This window comes from Amblyomma mixtum, chromosome 10 (genome assembly GCF_055824585.1).
Source record: "Amblyomma mixtum isolate Tamu chromosome 10, ASM5582458v1, whole genome shotgun sequence".
NCBI classification, from domain to species: Eukaryota; Metazoa; Arthropoda; class Arachnida; order Ixodida; family Ixodidae; genus Amblyomma; species Amblyomma mixtum.
In genome coordinates, this window is record NC_143021.1 from 49,475,603 (window position 1) to 49,487,778 (window position 12,176).

The window sequence follows — 12,176 nt, forward strand, 5'->3', positions numbered from 1 at the left end:
TCTCAAGAGGTCCCGCACTATCCATCTTGAGTTTCTGCCACGAATTTCCATAGCCGTCAAGGTTCTTCTAGTTCCTCTAGAAATTTCACTTGTTGCGAGGGCACGAACGATGGCTTAGCACAGTTGTCAAGTGTCTGACACATGTGACAGTGACTTGTAACTCCTTCAACTTGTTTTTCCTTCTGAGGCCACCATTAGAGGTCAGGCAGCCTCTACTGATTTCGTACAATGCCTGGGTGGTTTTCAGATGCAAAGCTGACCAGCGTCGCTTTGAGCACATCAGGAATTGCAATCTTTTTTCCTCGGCGCAAGAAGTATTCTACCTGAGAGAGTTCTCGAATGTTGAAGCGGGGAAGGGCTTAAGGTGTCATGCTCTCTTTCAGTGTCCACCCCGTTGCCACGTGTTCCACAACTCTTTGCAATACCTCGTCTATTGCATGACGACAGGACCCAGACTATCTCTACGCCTAAGGTTGGGTTCAAAGCGCATTCAAAAGGCAGGTGTGAAAGGCAAAAACTTTCTGAGGCCCTTTCGGATGCCTGATGTAAAAATTATAGCACAACCGCCGAAGAGGCCATCTGGATAATCAAAGGAACCGACATCCGGGGCCATCTGACGAAAACACCGTTACCAATCCTTGATGGTCTGTTCACAATACGAATTGTTTTTTCTAGAGGTGGCATGTCATGCTCGTATGCGAAAAGACATGCCAAGGCTTCTAGCTCACCCACGAAATACCTGCGTTCCGCTGCGGTCAACGTGCGTGACGCGAATGTAACTGTATGTATTTCTTCACCATTATGTTGTCGCAGCGTGGCACCCAAACCTCTGCCCAAAAAATCCGAAGTAACGACGATATCTAAAACTGGGTTCAACAGTTCAAGGGGGCACTAGCGAACAGTTCGCTTTTGACCAGCTAAAACTGTTTTGAACGTTCTCACTCCAAGAAAACTTTCAATTTCATCGCAGGAGCTTTCTCAACAGTTCCACAAAATCAGAAAATAGGGGGCGGGAAACGGGTGTAGTACCCTGTAATTCCCAGGAGCGAATGCAGGGTTGTAAGATCATTGGGAACAGGAGCTCTGACAACAGCGTCTACTTTAAATGACATCTTAGCTCTTCCACTAACGACATACCCCAGAAAGTGCAGCTGAGGAACAGCAAAAATGTACATATAATTCAGCCTCTATCCTGAAGTGCTGATACATTTTAGGACCTATTTGAAATCTTCATTGCGCTCTTCACGTGCCTTTCCCCACACTATTATGTCGCGATTATAACAGAGTACACCTCTGCACTCTTTAAATACCAGCTGCAACATTCTTTGGAAAGCTGCAGGAGGAGGGGCGAGACCAAAACAACCCATCATGCGCAATAAAAGTGTTTAAGTCTAGACACATGTGTGCAAGTTCAGCTTTGCGGCACACAAACTCCCAAGTCAAGTTTTGAAAAAAAGCTCCCACTGCTAGTTGATGTAGGAGTTCATCCGCGTTGGGGAAAGGAAACGCGTCGGCGAAGACACTTTTGTTGGCTCCGCGGAGATTCACACAGAACCCCGCGAGCCACCTTTCTTGCTCACGACTGCTGCGGGGGAGACCCATTTCGACGCGGTCACGGGTTGTATTGCCCGCTGTGACTGCAGATGACGCAGCTCCTCGCAAACACACTATCGCAGAGTGAAGGGTAGGAACCGTAGTTTAGCAGGAACCGGTAGCACGAACGAGCGACGCTGGATGTGGTGCAGCAAGTTTTTACGAACCCGAGGTCCGTCGCGAAGAGATGCGAAAATGGGGGGGGGGGGGGGGGGTCTGCGCGCGTGACGTTGCGGCAGCTCAACGTTGAAACCAACAGTGTTTATGCCAAGGTTGTGGCTGGGTGCGAGCCCAAGAAATGACGTGGCATTCGTTGTGATGTATAACACCGCACTCACAATGTTTTCGCCATGAGTCACTCCGGCAAAAAACATCTGGAAATTCCGCAGTAGTTGCGGAGGACGACGATAGGCGTGCACAGCGAATGATCTGCGGCAACGTTCCTGGGTGAGTGAAGAGACTAGCTCCAGTGTCAAGAACGTGAAAAAAAAAATTATTTGTCCTAACCTATCCGTGGCACGAACTTCCTTTCGGTGGGCCGTCCTGATCTCTGACATTTAAGGTTGTCATGACATTCGCCTTCTCAGTTTTTTGGCACGGCACTGTTCTTTTCGCAGCTTTTTTTTCTTTGACTTGCAGACGCTTGCAAAAAGTGTAACCTTTCCATATTTGCGGCATTGTCTAGGTTTTGTTATGCATGCAGAAAGATTTGCTAGCTGTGAAGCTGAACCACAATGGTAGCAGTTCTCACGCGAGTGGATGAATGTCGCCGTTTTTTTTTTATTTCCTGCATGTGGTTTACTGAATTCTTTTAGCTGCTTTTCTGCGCACTCGATCTGCTTTCCAGTGTCTCCTGTGCGCTGAAGGGTGAAACAGGATCTCACATACAGTAGGTGTTCTCTTACCTTTTGTGAAGTGGTTCCCTTAAGTAGCTCATATTGGATCGTGCTGTCAGTTGCAGTAGCAAAATTGTATGTAGCGGAAAGTTCTCGAAGAGCATTTACGTAAAGTTGGAAAGTCTCACCGGATAGTTCTGTGCGATGACGAAAGCGGTGATGTTCCACCAGGTCATTTGTCGCTGTTGCGAAGTGAGCATTCAGTGTGGTGACAACATCAAGTGTAGAAAGCTGGGCTAGTTGGTCGCTAGTACAATTGATGTTTACTATCCCTGTGCCCCCCTTTCTACATAAATACCTGTTTGTGAATAAAATCTCACTTGAAGTCCAGCGTTCGTCCTGTATCCTCTACCTTATTCCGTGTCCTTTTTTGGAAGATGAAAACCTGGGCGAGCATTAATATCATCTTCAGGTGCTGGTGACATTTCCTTCGTGGAAGGTACGTGGACGCCAACCACCATCACTGCGCCTTCGAACTACAGTTATGTCGGACCACACCAGCCACTTCCCTGTCATAAAAGGACAACCGCACCGACCCTGATCAGTGGGCATGGCAGCAGCCTTGCCGGCAACATGCTAAGAAACCCTTCTGTTTCGCGAGGCAGGTTGTGGCAGTTTTGCTACGAGCCAAGATAACGACATGTGGTTATTTCTCTGGAACAGAACACAAAGACGAAAACCTGGGCGAGCGTGAATATCATCATCAGGTGCTGGTGACATTTCCTTCGTGGAAGGTACGTGGACGCCAACCACCATCACTGCGCCTTCGAACTACAGTTATGTCGGACCACACCAGCCACTCCCCTGTCATAAAAGGACAACCGCACTGACCCTGATCAGTGGGCATGGCAGCAGCCTTGCCGGCAACATGCGAAGAAACCCTTCTGTTTCGCGAGGCAGGTTGTGGCAGTTTTGCTACGAGCCAAGATAACGACATGTGGTTATTTCTCTGGAACAGAACACAAAGATGAAAACCTGGGCGAGCGTGAATATCATCATCAGGTGCTGGTGACATTTCCTTCGTGGAAGGTACGTGGACGCCAACCACCATCACTGCGCCTTCGAACTGTAACCAGCCGGAGGGACGACGCTTACAGCAGCATGGTCAGTGCAAGAATGAACCACTGTTTATTGAAGGCACAGCTTTTATAGGCAAGAGCGAGAGCGCTGTACCTACAGCGCATTACTGCTGCGCATCGGCGCGATGCAATCACTGATGTGCGGCACTGATACGAACACGACACGTGTCCGTTACATCCTCCCTCGGGAAAGAACAAAATGAGACACTTCAATATAACAGTCAAAGTTAGGGCCCTTGATTAAAGTATTCGTCATAGCGTAGCCTCTGTGGGGGCCGGGAGGTCCGAGTTGATCTTCTCACGGTGGGCGACGATGGGATGCTCGACGGAGAATTGTATCCACTTGCTGGTCGAGACGATTCCTCACCGTTTGTAGCAGAGGTCACTCCAGAGGATTGTGCACCTGATTCAGCTGGTGTCGTAGGTTGCTGTGTACGGGGCCGGGAACCCGAACAAGTGTCGTCGTCGCTGTCACTGGTGTACTGCTCCGCCGTCCTAAGCAGATGCCGGCGGTTCCGCCGCAGCATACGTTGATGTTTGGTTTGTACCAAGTAGGATCGTGGAGCGCTTTCAGCAACGACCTTCGCTTTACGCGACCAACCAGCAGCATCCTGAAGTCGCACCGTTGAGCCTCGGTGTAGTGCTGCCAAAGGCTGTCCAGCCCTGGCTTGGTGGCGTTTCCTTACTGTAGAACGAGTCACCCTGCCGAAGTCGGGAAGGTTAGAACGAAGTCGTCTTCGCTGAAGAAGCTCACCCGGAGAATGCCCATCTTCCAGTGGTGTAGAGCGATATGCAAGAAGACCAAGCCAGAAGTCCTCCCGGGCGTCGAGGCTCTTTTTCAGGATCCGCTTCACGATCTGCACTCCTTTTTCCGCCAAGCCGTTCGACTGCGGATAACGGGGGCTCGATGTTATATGATGAAAGTCATATGCTCTGGCAAACGTGGCAAATTCATGGCTCGAGAACTGGGGTCCGTTATCCGTGCATACTTCCACTGGTATACCATACCGGGCGAACATGGCGCTAAGGGCTGCGATCGTGGTTTCTGTAGTTGTGTTGTCGAGCGTGTCGACCTCGGGAAAATTTGAAAATGCATCATACGCAACCACGTACGACTTGCCCGCATAGGAAAAGATATCTACTCCCACCCTGTACCAAGCACATTTTGTAACGGGTCGCATTATCAAGGGTTCTTCTGGCTGCCTGTACGCGTATTTTCTGCACGTTGCACAGCTTTCCACACGGGCAGTGATGTCGCCATTCAGACCAGGCCAAAAAATAAGTTTCCGCGCCCTCTCCTTACATTTTTGCATCCCAAGGTGGCCCGCATGAATTCTTTCCAGCATGGTTCGTCGCATACTTTTCGGTATGACGACTTTGGTGCCTTTCAGCAGTACTCCATTAACGACAGAGAGTTCGTGCGAAAATGGCTTGAGTTCACCTGTCACTGGCTGCCCGTCCACCAAGCATGCTATCACAGTCTGGAGGTAGCAGTCCCGTGCAGTTTCCAGCTGTAGCGACCGCAGCGTTTCGGAGGTGACCATGTAGCCCAAGGACTGGACGGCGTGAACCTCAACGTCGTGTGTTGTGCCACCTTTTTCTTCGCCCTGATCCTTTGTTGACCGTGACAACATGTCAGCGAGAACCAGATGTTTTCCTGGAATGTACTGCAAGACAAAGTCATATTTTAGCAAACGCAAAAAGAATCGTTGCACTCGTGGTGGCATGTCAGCAATTTCTTTTCGTGCTATCGCTACCAGCGGTTTGTGGTCCGTTTCGATAAGCACGTTTCTACCGTACACGAACTCGTGAAACCTTTCGCAGCCAAAACATATCCCAAGTGCTTCTTTCTCAATTTGGGCATAATTCTTCTCGGCTTGCGTTAAAACACGAGATGCGTATGCTACGGGCCTCCACTCACCACTGTAGTCTTGCAGTAATGCTGCACCAACGCCGTCTTTTGATGCGTCACAGGTAATCTTGGTTTTTCGCTGCGGATCAAAGATTGCGAGAAGGGGGGCGGTGGTCAGGATTTGTGTTAGTTTTTTCCACTCCTGCGCATGGTTTTCCGTCCATTGAAATTCTGAGCGTGTCTTGATAAGCTCGCGTAGAAGCGTTGTTCGCTCGGACAGGCGTGGCACAAACTTACTAAAGTAATTGAGTACGCCCAGCATTCGCTGAACGTCACTTTTGGACGTTGGTGTTGGTATATTCACCAAGTTTTTGATCAGCTTAGGGTCAGGCGACATGCCCGTTCGGCCTATGATATCGCCAAGGAATCTGACTTCTTTCACCCTAAACTTGCACTTCTGGATGTTGAAAGTCAAGCCGGCTTTCTCGGCGGCTTTTAGCGCTGCTATCAACCGCTCATCGTGTTCTTGTCTACTGGAACCCCATACTAAAATATCGTCAACATATACCAGTACGCCGGGTAGGCCATCAAAGACTTGGCTCATACTCTGTTGAAATACCTCTGGTGCGGAAGAAATGCCAAAGGGCAGCCGGAGAAAACGGTATCTCCCGAACGGCGAAGAAAAAGTGCAGATCCTCGAAGTCCGCTCATCAAGCGGTATCTGATGATAGCCCGAATTTGCATCAAGGCAGCTGAAGTACTGGGCATTTGTTAAACGGGCTTCCAAATCTTCTCGCCTAGGAAGCGGGAAATGCTGCCTCTTTATGTACTTGTTTATAGCCCTGGGATCCATACACACCCTTAACGTGCCATCTTTCTTCTTTGCCAAAACTAGGGGGCTGACCCAGTCGGTAGGTTCGTTCACCCTCACAATGATGCCAGCACGTACCATTCGGTCAAGTTCTTTTTTAAGGGGTTCTTCTAGCGCCACCGGAACTCGTCGCGCTGGTTGCACTACTGGTATCGCTTCAGGTGACAAGACCATACTGTACGCCTGCTGCAAACACCCGAGGCCCTGGAATATGTGCCCGAAATTTTTCAGAAGGTCATCAGTTGCGGTCTTGTCTACGGCACATACCCTACGCTGGACTAGCCCCAGAGCTTCACTCGCTTCTAGCCCAAGTATGGCTTGACGCCCATTTTTCACCACAAAGAACTTCACTGTGGCAGAAGTGTTCCCAAGGCGGACTTCAAGCGTACACGTTCCAAAACACGTTATGATGCCTCCGTTATACGCCCGCAGGATCGAATTAGTCGGCTTCAGTTCTTCTGCTCCCCGCAGTTTTTGGTAAATCGACATAGGAAACAAGCTTGCTTGCGATCCGGTGTCCACTTTAAAACGGATCGCACAGTTACGAACTTGAGCTTTGACCATCCCATCCCTCTCTCGCTTTGCCGTGGTGACTTCTAGGATGTCAAAGTCCGCGTCTTGCTGTTCTCGCACTTCACTGACCCCGGCTGACGCACAGCAACTTGCGAAATGGTTCAGCTTGTGACACAAACGACACTTCTTTCCAAAAGCTGGGCATTGCTTAGGTTTGTGCCAGCGGTTGCACTTACGACAACGAAACTGTTTTTTTGCTTCTTTCCCCTCTTTCGAGGGAGCCGCGCACCTCGAAATCGCGTCGACACTGTCGTCCCCTCTGTGCCAAACTTCATTCCGCTGTGCTAGCGTCTCTGCTGCTCTGCACATTTCCTCTGCTTTTTTCATCGTCAGCTGGTTGTCCCGCAGCATCTTCTCACGTAGTCGAGGATTACACGTGCCAAATACAACCTGGTCCCTTATCATCGATTCTTGCAGCGTGCCAAAGTTGCACTGTGCCGCTTGCTTTTTCAAGTCACGAACAAATTTTTCAAAAGGTTCTCCCTCCGCTTGCTTTCTTGAACGGAATACGTATCTTTCATGTACTTCATTGCTAACTTCGGCACAATAAGCATCAAACTTGCTCACCAAGGTGCTGTAGTTCGTCTTGTCTTCATTGTCGCCAAACTGGAAGTTGTTGAAGACGTCCAAAGCGTCGTCGCCAGCAATGCTCAACAGGAGTGCCGCCCTCGATGCTTCCGATCTGGGCTGGTCCTTAGTCTCCGTCGCCTGCAGAAATAACTCGAATTTCTGCTTAAAACGCTTCCAGTTTTCTGTTACGTTACCAGTCAGCCGCAATGGCTCTGGTGTCTTCAGCAGGTCCATAGCACACCGGACGCAGGGTCGATTTCCATAGGCCTCAAAGGGCCACTTCTGACACCATGTAACCAGCCGGAGGGACGACGCTTACAGCAGCATGGTCAGTGCAAGAATGAACCACTGTTTATTGAAGGCACAGCTTTTATAGGCAACAGCGAGAGCGCTGTACCTACAGCGCATTACTGCTGCGCATCGGCGCGATGCAATCACTGATGTGCGGCACTGATACGAACACGACACGTGTCCGTTACACGAACTACAGTTATGTCGGACCACACCAGCCACTTCCCTGTCATAAAAGGACAACCGCACCGACCCTGATCAGTGGGGCATGGCAGCAGCCTTGCCGGCAACATGCTAAGAAACCCTTCTGTTTCGCGAGGCAGGTTGTGGCAGTTTTGCTACGAGCTAAGATAACGACATGTGGTTATTTCTCTGGAACAGAACACAAAGATGAAAACCTGGGCGAGCGTGAATATCATCATCAGGTGCTGGTGACATTTCCTTCGTGGAAGGTACGTGGACGCCAACCACCATCACTGCGCCTTCGAACTACAGTTATGTCGGACCACACCAGCCACTCCCCTGTCATAAAAAGACAACCGCACTGACCCTGATCAGTGGGCATGGCAGCAGCCTTGCCGGCAACATGCTAAGAAACCCTTCTGTTTCGCGAGGCAGGTTGTGGCAGTTTTGCTACGAGCCAAGATAACGACATGTGGTTATTTCTCTGGAACAGAACACAAAGATGAAAACCTGGGCGAGCGTGAATATCATCATCAGGTGCTGGTGACATTTCCTTCGTGGAAGGTACGTGGACGCCAACCACCATCACTGCGCCTTCGAACTACATTTATGTCGGACCACACCAGCCACTCCCCTGTCATAAAAGGACAACCGCACTGACCCTGATCAGTGGGCATGGCAGCAGCCTTGCCGGCAACATGCTAAGAAACCCTTCTGTTTCGCGAGGCAGGTTGTGGCAGTTTTACTACGAGCCAAGATAACGACATGTGGTTATTTCTCTGGAACAGAACACAAAGATGAAAACCTGGGCGAGCGTGAATATCATCATCAGGTGCTGGTGACATTTCCTTCGTGGAAGGTACGTGGACGCCAACCACCATCACTGCGCCTTCGAACTACAGTTATGTCGGACCACACCAGCCACTTCCCTGTCATAAAAGGACAACCGCACTGACCCTGATCAGTGGGCATGGCAGCAGCCTTGCCGGCAACATGCTAAGAAACCCTTCTGTTTCGCGAGGCAGGTTGTGGCAGTTTTGCTACGAGCCAAGATAACGACATGTGGTTATTTCTCTGGAACAGAACACAAAGATGAAAACCTGGGCGAGCGTGAATATCATCATCAGGTGCTGGTGACATTTCCTTCGTGGAAGGTACGTGGACGCCAACCACCATCACTGCGCCTTCGAACTACAGTTATGTCGGACCACACCAGCCACTCCCCTGTCATAAAAGGACAACCGCACTGACCCTGATCAGTGGGCATGGCAGCAGCCTTGCCGGCAACATGCTAAGAAACCCTTCTGTTTCGCGAGGCAGGTTGTGGCAGTTTTGCTACGAGCCAAGATAACGACATGTGGTTATTTCTCTGGAACAGAACACAAAGATGAAAACCTGGGCGAGCGTGAATATCATCATCAGGTGCTGGTGACATTTCCTTCGTGGAAGGTACGTGGACGCCAACCACCATCACTGCGCCTTCGAACTACAGTTATGTCGGACCACACCAGCCACTTCCCTGTCATAAAAGGACAACCGCACTGACCCTGATCAGTGGGCATGGCAGCAGCCTTGCCGGCACCATGCTAAGAAACCCTCCTGTTTCGCGAGGCAGGTTGTGGCAGTTTTGCTACGAGCCAAGATAACGACATGTGGTTATTTCTCTGGAACAGAACACAAAGATGAAAACCTGGGCGAGCGTGAATATCATCATCAGGTGCTGGTGACATTTCCTTCGTGGAAGGTACGTGGACGCCAACCACCATCACTGCGCCTTCGAACTACAGTTATGTCGGACCACACCAGCCACTTCCCTGTCATAAAAGGACAACCGCACCGACCCTGATCAGTGGGCATGGCAGCAGCCTTGCCGGCAACATGCTAAGAAACCCTTCTGTTTCGCCAGGCAGGTTGTGGCAGTTTTGCTACGAGCCAAGATAACGACATGTGGTTATTTCTCTGGAACAGAACACAAAGATGAAAACCTGGGCGAGCGTGAATATCATCATCAGGTGCTGGTGACATTTCCTTCGTGGAAGGTACGTGGAGGCCAACCACCATCACTGCGCCTTCGAACTACAGTTATGTCGGACCACACCAGCCACTCCCCTGTCATAAAAGGACAACCGCACTGACCCTGATCAGTGGGCATGGCAGCAGCCTTGCCGGCAACATGCTAAGAAACCCTTCTGTTTCGCGAGGCAGGTTGTGGCAGTTTTGCTACGAGCCAAGATAACGACATGTGGTTATTTCTCTGGAACAGAACACAAAGATGAAAACCTGGGCGAGCGTGAATATCATCATCAGGTGCTGGTGACATTTCCTTCGTGGAAGGTACGTGGACGCCAACCACCATCACTGCGCCTTCGAACTACAGTTATGTCGGACCACACCAGCTACTCCCCTGTCATAAAAGGACAACCGCACTGACCCTGATCAGTGGGCATGTCAGCAGCCTTGCCGGCAACATGCTAAGAAACCCTTCTGTTTCGCGAGGCAGGTTGTGGCAGTTTTGCTACGAGCCAAGATAACGACATGTGGTTATTTCTCTGGAACAGAACACAAAGATGAAAACCTGGGCGAGCGTGAATATCATCATCAGGTGCTGGTGACATTTCCTTCGTGGAAGGTACGTGGACGCCAACCACCATCACTGCGCCTTCGAACTACAGTTATGTCGGACCACACCAGCCACTCCCCTGTCATAAAAAGACAACCGCACTGACCCTGATCAGTGGGCATGGCAGCAGCCTTGCCGGCAACATGCTAAGAAACCCTTCTGTTTCGCGAGGCAGGTTGTGGCAGTTTTGCTACGAGCCAAGATAACGACATGTGGTTATTTCTCTGGAACAGAACACAAAGATGAAAACCTGGGCGAGCGTGAATATCATCATCAGGTGCTGGTGACATTTCCTTCGTGGAAGGTACGTGGACGCCAACCACCATCACTGCGCCTTCGAACTACATTTATGTCGGACCACACCAGCCACTCCCCTGTCATAAAAGGACAACCGCACTGACCCTGATCAGTGGGCATGGCAGCAGCCTTGCCGGCAACATGCTAAGAAACCCTTCTGTTTCGCGAGGCAGGTTGTGGCAGTTTTACTACGAGCCAAGATAACGACATGTGGTTATTTCTCTGGAACAGAACACAAAGATGAAAACCTGGGCGAGCGTGAATATCATCATCAGGTGCTGGTGACATTTCCTTCGTGGAAGGTACGTGGACGCCAACCACCATCACTGCGCCTTCGAACTACAGTTATGTCGGACCACACCAGCCACTTCCCTGTCATAAAAGGACAACCGCACTGACCCTGATCAGTGGGCATGGCAGCAGCCTTGCCGGCAACATGCTAAGAAACCCTTCTGTTTCGCGAGGCAGGTTGTGGCAGTTTTGCTACGAGCCAAGATAACGACATGTGGTTATTTCTCTGGAACAGAACACAAAGATGAAAACCTGGGCGAGCGTGAATATCATCATCAGGTGCTGGTGACATTTCCTTCGTGGAAGGTACGTGGACGCCAACCACCATCACTGCGCCTTCGAACTACAGTTATGTCGGACCACACCAGCCACTCCCCTGTCATAAAAGGACAACCGCACTGACCCTGATCAGTGGGCATGGCAGCAGCCTTGCCGGCAACATGCTAAGAAACCCTTCTGTTTCGCGAGGCAGGTTGTGGCAGTTTTGCTACGAGCCAAGATAACGACATGTGGTTATTTCTCTGGAACAGAACACAAAGATGAAAACCTGGGCGAGCGTGAATATCATCATCAGGTGCTGGTGACATTTCCTTCGTGGAAGGTACGTGGACGCCAACCACCATCACTGCGCCTTCGAACTACAGTTATGTCGGACCACACCAGCCACTTCCCTGTCATAAAAGGACAACCGCACTGACCCTGATCAGTGGGCATGGCAGCAGCCTTGCCGGCACCATGCTAAGAAACCCTCCTGTTTCGCGAGGCAGGTTGTGGCAGTTTTGCTACGAGCCAAGATAACGACATGTGGTTATTTCTCTGGAACAGAACACAAAGATGAAAACCTGGGCGAGCGTGAATATCATCATCAGGTGCTGGTGACATTTCCTTCGTGGAAGGTACGTGGACGCCAACCACCATCACTGCGCCTTCGAACTACAGTTATGTCGGACCACACCAGCCACTTCCCTGTCATAAAAGGACAACCGCACCGACCCTGATCAGTGGGCATGGCAGCAGCCTTGCCGGCAACATGCTAAGAAACCCTTCTGTTTCGCCAGGC